Source organism: Salmo salar, chromosome ssa17, assembly GCF_905237065.1.
Source record: "Salmo salar chromosome ssa17, Ssal_v3.1, whole genome shotgun sequence".
Lineage (NCBI taxonomy): Eukaryota > Metazoa > Chordata > Actinopteri > Salmoniformes > Salmonidae > Salmo > Salmo salar.
The window spans coordinates 87,448,892-87,457,312 of NC_059458.1; positions in this window are offsets into that span (position 1 = coordinate 87,448,892).

Below are 8,421 nucleotides of genomic sequence, written 5' to 3' on the forward strand. Positions count from 1 at the left end.
AGTCCTGGGAGTGCATTCTGACGAAGACAACAAAGGTAATGAAATTTTTTGTAATAGTAAATCGGATTTTGATCAGGGCTAAACTTGGTTCGGTGTCTAAATGGCTAGCCGTGATGGCTGGGCTATCTACTGAGAATATTCAAAATGTGCTTCACCGAAAAGCTATTTTAAAATCGGACATATCGAGTGCATAGAGGAGTTCTTATCTAAATTCGTTAAAATAATTGTTATTCTTTTTGTGAACGTTTATCGTGAGTAATTTAGTAATTCACCGGATGTGTGCGGGGGGTATGCTAGTTCGAACGTCACATGCTAATGTAAAAGCTGGTTTTTGATATAAATATGAACTTGATTGAACAAAACATGCATGCATTGTATAACATAATGTCCTAGGGTTGTCATCTGATGAAGATCATCAAAGGTTAGTGCTGCATTTAGCTGTGGTTTTGTTTTTGTGACATTATATGCTACCTTGAAAAATGGGTGTCTGATTATTTCTGGCTGGTACTCTGCTGACATAATCTAATGTTTCCTTTCGCTAAAGCCTTTTTGAAATCGGACAGTGTGGTTAGATAAGGAGAGTCTTGTCTTTAAAATGCTGTGAAATAGTCATATGTTTGAAAAATTGAAGTTTTTGTATTTTTGAGGAATTTGTAATTCGCGCCACGCCCATCATTGGATATTGGCAGGTGTTCCGCTAGCGGAACGTCTAGATGTAAGAGGTTAATGTTAAATGCCTCTGTGATGTTCATCTCTGTATTACTAGCTGGCAGCGTAATATAACTGACGTCATATAATGTTGTCTCCAGCTGGAGTGTCCTAATACTTTTAATATCAAATAAATTCTATAAATCAATGAATATCGATGTAATCTAATCCGTCTGTGTAATATTATCCTAGTTGGTTTCCCACTGGTGACGAGGGAGGAAGTGGAGGATCAACCCAACCTGTGGTCTGTGGAGTCTGGACTTGACGTTAGCGTGAGTGACGTATTTACTTATGACATGTTTATCTTGTATTGAAATCAGTCGAGGATTGTGTACGACTGATAATGTGACTGTTTTTCTTTTCAACATTTACTTGTATTTTCCAACACACTGACCCTCTCCCAAAACAGTTATTCTTTGCAAAACTCCCAATTTAGACCAGCCCACTGGGCTTAATAATGGACCAGCCCATCTGGCCCCAAACTATCCTATGGCCAGTCAGTATTTGGTTCGTAGTGACTCTATCGAGACAGCTATGTCATGAGAGCCTTTCAGATAAGATGTGTTATCGTTCTTTGGTCTTGTTTGTCCTGTCCCTTAAATCTGTTTGTTTCTGTCTCTCTTCTCTAGGTGAAGTTGCTAGAGTGCAGCTGTAGAATACAGGGAGCTGTGTGTGTTTGGCTGTGTGTTGGCTTTCACACTGGGCAGGACTGTTCCTCTTGTCAGACATATTCCAATATGACTCTATGTTTGAAACTTCTCCCAAACAACTACTGTTTAAACTGTATTAATGCAATAACAGAATGAATGAACACATCTAATAATTGTCAACAAAGGAGCTACAATAAAATAAAAACATTTAGATAATAAAATCAAAGAATGAAACTGTGTGAACTGTAAAACGGTATTTTCTTATGGATATTGCATTATGAATATTACAGTTTGCTGTGTTCTTCCACAATCAGAAGAATTGCTCTGGCTAGCCAATAAACAGATGGTATTTCTTCAGAATTGACCAATCAGAAAAAGCTAAGGTTGCCCGACTGGCACTTGGCCAATATTTGAATTCTCCATTGTATAAACTGTTGTATTTTTCCTGTGTTCATGTTTTATATTCATGTTGGTTCCACTGATTTCAAACAATTAGACAATAGTTGTCCTTATCTGCCTAATTTCTGTGTCTTTAATTATTTCCTGGATTTACAAGCAAAACAACTTGGCTAACATTATGGTTTCTATGTAAACCTGTTCTTAAATGAATAGATCAAACCCTTTCTCTTTGGGAAGTACCAAACGTAACTCTGTTAACACTTTCACCCTTCTGGGTATAACGTGTGAAGTTCCAATCCTGACGAGTGGACTGAGAAAAATAGAGGTTTTATATCAGAATTTATGGTCTGGATGCGATGACAGATTTACATGGCGGAGGATAGTTAGAAACCTGATGTTTTCTCCTGTCAGATTTACATGGTGAGGATAGTTAGAAACCTGATGTTTTCTCCTTCAGATTTACATGGTGAGGAGCGAGGATAGTTAGAAACCTGATGTTTTCTCCCTGTCAGATTTACATGGTGAGGATAGTTAGAAAACTGATGTTTTCTCCTGTCAGATTTACATGGTGAGGAGTGAGATAGTTAGAAACCTGATGTTTTCTCCTGTCAGATTTACATGGTGAGGAGTGAGGATAGTTAGAAACCTGATGTTTTCTCCTGTCAGATTTACATGGTGAGGCGAGGGATGTTAGAAACCAGATGTTTTCTCCTGACAGATTTACATAGTAAGAAAAATTAAGCATAAAATCAATGGTTCTAGAGTGAATACAGCAGCTGATGTCAGGATTCCATTCCAGGTCGACGGCCTGTGAGTGTGTCATTGTTGGTAGAACATGAGCTCCGAATTTGCTCCAATTATTAATTATTGGTAGCGCAACCACTACCTCCAAAAGTGTGTGCGTGTCAGTGTGCACGTGCGAAAGAAGTAAGGTATATGTTTGAGTTTGTGCGTGTGAGTGAGTGGCTATACCCAGTGTCTTCTTACCTGCTCCTGTATTACTGATGGGTAGATGGACAGTCATCTCTGTTTCCCTATCTCTCTCCCTCTCTCTCCAAGACTGGTGATAGATAGTTGGATATAATTTTTTTCATAAAAACATAGGTCCTTTTTCTCAGTTTCCATGACAGGCGTGCCCTATGTAAACTGCCTGTTACTCAGGCCAAGCTAGTATATGGAATATGATTGGTACCATTGGATAGAAAGCACTCTGAAGTTTGTAGACATTTTAAAACAATGCTTATGAGACTATAACACAATAGATATTGTTGGTGAAAATCCAAAAGAAAAACCAACCCAGATTTCTTTTTGTTGAGAGCCAATGCTCATACAATGGAAAGTATAGGGCATATCCAAACCAGCTCCCAGATTGCAATTCCTATGGCTTCCTACTAGATGTAGTCTTTGTTCGGTTTAGGCTTGTTTCTTCCAAAACGAGGAAGAATTTTGAGTTTTAGTACTGGGACACAGACTTGGAAATTCGTGTATCGCCATGCAATGAAGAGGATGGTGACTCTAATATCGCTTTCCTATTGAACATACTTCTTTCCAAATGAAATATTATAGTTTATTTACATTTTAGGGTATCTGAGGATTTAATAGAAACATATTTTGACTTGTTTTAAATAAGTCTATCGGTAGCTTTTGATTGATTTCTCTGCATGTTGAAATAGTGGATTACTCAAATCGATGCCGCCAACTAAACTGACTTTTTGGGATATAAAGAAGGATTTTATCAAACAAAACAACACTACATGTTATAGCTGGGACCCTTTGGATGACAAATCAGAGGAAGATTTTCAAAATGTAAGTGAATATTTAATTGCTACTTGTGAGTTTATGCGAAACCTGTGCTGGTGGAAAAATATTTGATGTGGGGCGCGTCCTCAAACAATCGCATGGCATGCTTTTGCTGTAATGGCTACTGCAAATCAGACAGTGCAGTTAGATTAATAGAATTTAAGCTTGTAACAATATTAGACACTTGTATGTTCCTAAATGTTTAATATCCATATTTTTATGATTATGTATTTGAATTGCGCACCCTCCAGTTTCACAGGGATGCCTAGCCTTAAGAAGTTTTAATGAGTAAATTCATTTATTTCATCCTTCCACCAGATCATACTCTGACTGTACAAAACTTTAGGAACACCTTACTAATGTTGAAGTTGCACCCGTTTTGCCATCAGAACAGCCAACAATTGTCGGCGCAGACTCTACAAGGTATCAAAAGCGTTCCACGGGGATGCCGGCACATGTCTGAGTCCAGTGCTTCCCACAGTTGTGTCAGTTGGCTGAATGTTCTTTGGGTGGTGGACCATTCCTGATACACACGGAAACTGTTGGGCATGCAAAAACCCAGCAGCGATGCAGTTCTTGACACAAACACCTTCTATCACACCCAGTTAAAAGGCACATAAAAATGTTGTCTTGCATTCACCCTCTGAATGGCACACATACACAATCCATGTCTATATACATATTTTTAATTTGTTTAACACTTCTTTGGTTACTAAATTATTCCATATGTGTTATTTCAAAGTCTTGATGTCTTCACTATTATTTTACAGTGTAGATAACAGTACAAATAAAATAAAGAATAAAGAAAAACCGATGAACGAGAAGGTGTGTCAACTTTTGACTTGAACTGTATATATATATATATATATATATATATATATATATATACACTGCTCAAAAAAATAAAGGGAACACTTAAACAACACATCCTAGATCTGAATGAAAGAAATAATCTTATTAAATACTTTTTTCTTTACATAGTTGAATGTGCTGACAACAAAATCACACAAAAATAATCAATGGAAATCTAATTTATCAACCCATGGAGGTCTGGATTTGGAGTCACACTCAAAATTAAAGTGGAACACCACACTACAGGCTGATCCAACTTTGATGTAATGTCCTTAAAACAAGTCAAAATGAGGCTCAGTAGTGTGTGGTCTCCACATGCCTGTATGGCCTCCCCTACAACGCCTGGGCATGCTCCTGATGAGGTAGCGGATGGTCTCCTGAGGGATCTCCTCCCAGACCTGGACTAAAGCATCTGCCAACTCCTGGACAGTCTGTGGGGCAACGTGGCGTTGGTGGATGGAGCGAGACATGAGTATCCCAGATGTGCTCACATTGGATTCAGGTCTGGGGAATGGGCGGGCCAGTCCATAAGCGTCAATGCCTTCCTCTTGCAGGAACTGCTGACACACTCCCGGCCACAGAGGTCTAGCATTGTCTTGCATTAGGAGGAACCCAGGCCAACCGCACCAGCATGGTCTCACAAAGGGTCTGAAGATTCTCATCTCGTACCTAATGGCAGTCAGGCTACCTCTGGCGAGCACATGGAGGGCTGTGCGGCCCCCCCAAAGAAATGCCACCCCACACCTTGACTGACCACCGCCAAACCGGTCATGCTGGAGGATGTTGCAGGCAACAGAACGTTCTCCACGGGCGTCTCCAGACTCTGTCACTGTCACGTCCAGTGTGAACCTGCTTTCATCTGTGAAGAGGACAGTGCGCCAGTGGCGAATTTGCCAATCTTGGTGTTCTCTGGCAAATGCCAAACATCCTGCCGGTTGGGCTGTAGTGCACAACCCCCACCTGTGGATCGGGCCCTCATACCACCCTCATGGAGTCTGTTTCCTGACCGTTTGAGCAGACACATGCACATTGTGGCCCCTGCTGGAGGTCTTGCCTTTTTGCGGGGCTCTGGCAGTGCTCCTCCTGCTCCTCCTTGCACAAAGGCGGAGGTAAGCGGTCCTGCTGCTGGGTTGTTGCCCTCCCACGGCCTCCTCCACGTCTCCTGATGTACTGGCCTGTCTCATGGTAGCGCCTCCATGCTCTGGACACTACGCTGACAGACACAGAAAACCTTCTTGCCACAGCTCGCATTGATGTGCCATCCATGGATGAGCTGCACTACCTGAGCCACTTGTGTGGGTTGTAGACTCCGTCTCATGCTGCCACTAGAGTGAAAGCACCGCCAGCGTTCAAAAGTGACCAAAACATCAGCCAGGAAGCATAGGAACTGAGAAGTGGTCTGTGGTTTCCACCTGAGAACCATTCCTTTATTGGGGTGTCTTGCTTATTGCCTATAATTTCCACCTGTTGTGTATTCCATTTGCACAACAGCATGTGAAATTTATTGTCAATCAGTGTTGCTTCCTAAGTGGACAGTTTGATTTCACAGGCGTGTGATTGACTTGGAGTTACATTGTGTTGTTTAAGTGTTCCCTTTATTTTTTTAGCAGTATATATATATACACACACACACACACACACACACACACACACACACACACACACACACACACCATATACACACATACACACACATACATACATACATACATACACACACACACACACATATACACACATACACACACACACATACATACATACATACATACATACATACATACATACATACATACATACATACATACATACATACATACATACATACATACATACATACATACATTTGAAGTCGAAGTTTGCATACACCTTAGCCAAATACATTTAAACTCAGTTTTTCACAATTCCTGACATGTAATCCAAATACAAATTCCCCTGTATTAGATCAGTTAGGATCCCACTTTATTTTAAGAATGTGAAATGTCAGAATAGTAGTAAAGAGAATAATTTATTTCAGCTTTTATTTCTTTCATCACATTCCCTGTGGGTCAGATTACATACACTCAATTAGTCCTTGGTAGCATTGCCTTTAAATTGTTTAACTTGGGTCAAACTTTTTGGGTGGCCTTCCACAAGCTTCCCACAATGTTGGGTGAATTTTTGGCCAATTCCTCCTGACAGAGCTGGTGTAACTGAGTCAGGTTTGTATGCCTCCTACACGCACATGCTTTTTTCAGTTCTCGCATACATTTTCTATGGGATTGAGGTCAGTGATTTGTGATGGCCACTCCAGTACCTTGACTTTGTTGTCCTTAAGCCATTTTGCTAAAACTTTGGAAGTATGCTTGGGGTCATGGTGTTCTTTGGCTTGCAAGCCTCCCCCTTTTTCCTCCAAACATAAAAATGGTCATTATGGACAAACAGTTCTATTTCTGTTTCATCAGACCAGAGGACATTTCTCCCCATGTGCAATTGCAAACCGTAGTCTTGCTTTTTTTATGGTGGTTTTGGAGCAATGGCATCTTCCTTGCTGAGTGGCCTTTCAGGTTATGTCGATATAGGACTTGTTTTACTGTGGATATAGATGCTTTTGTACCTGTTTCCTCCAGCATCTTCACAAGGTCCTTTGCTGTTGTTCTGGGATTGATTTGCACTTTTCGCACCAAAGAACGTTCATCTCTAGGAGACAGAACGCATCTCCTTCCTGAGCGGGATGACGGCTGCATGATCCCATGGTGTTTATACTTGCAAACTACTACAGTGAGGGGAAAAAAGTATTTGATCAATCAATTTATAACATTTTTTGACATGCATTTTTCTGGATTTTTTTGTTAGTTATTCTGTCTCTCACTGTTCAAAATAAACCAACCATTAAAATTATAGACTGATCATTTCTTTGTCGTGGGCAACGTACAAAATCAGCAGGATCAAATACTTTTTTTCCCTCACTGTGTATATATATATATATATATATATATATATATATATATATATATATGGGGAGAACAAGTATTTGATACACTGCCGATTTTTGCAGGTTTTCCTACTTACAAAGCATGTAGAGGTCTGTAATTTTTATCATAGGTACACTTCAACTGTGAGAGCGGAATCTAAAACAAAAATCCAGAAAATCACATTGTATGATTTTTAAGTAATTCATTTGCATTTTATTGCATGACATAAGTATTTGATACATCAGAAAAGCAGAACTTAGTATTTGGTACAGAAACCTTTGTTTGCAATTACAGAGATCATATGTTTCCTGTAGTTCTTGACCAGGTTTGCACACACTGCAGCAGGGATTTTGGCCCACTCCTCCATACAGACCTTCTCCAGATCCTTCAGGTTTCGGGCTGTCGCTAGGCAACACGGACTTTCAGCTCCCCTCCAAAGATTTTCTATTGGGTTCAGGTCTGGAGACTGGCTAGGCCACTCCAGGAACTTGAGATGCTTCACGGAGCCACTCCTTAGTTGCCCTGGCTGTGTGTTTCGGTCGTTGTCATGCTGGAAGACTCAGCCACGACCCATCTTCAATGCTCTTTTCTGAGGGAAGGAGGTTGTTGGCCAAGATCTCACGATACATGGCCCCATCCATCCTCCCCTCATATGGTGCAGTCGTCCTGTCCCCTTTGCAGAAAAGCATCCCCAAAAATGATGTTTCCACCCTCCATACTTCACGGTTGGGATGGTGTTCTTAGGGTTGTACTCATCCTTCTTCTTTCTCCAAACACGGCAAGAGGAGTTTAGACCAAAAACTATATTTTTGTCTCATCAGACCACATGACCTTCTCCCATTCCTCTTCTGGATCATGCAGATGGTCATTGGCAAACTTCAGACGGGCCTGGACATGCGCTGGCTTGAGCAGGGGACCTTGCGTGAGCTGCAGGATTTTAATCCATGACGCGTATTGTGTTACTAATGGTTTTCTTTGAGACTGTGGTCGCAGCTCTCTTCAGGTCATTGACCAGGTCCTGCCATGTATTTCTGGGCTGATCCCTCACCTTCCTCATG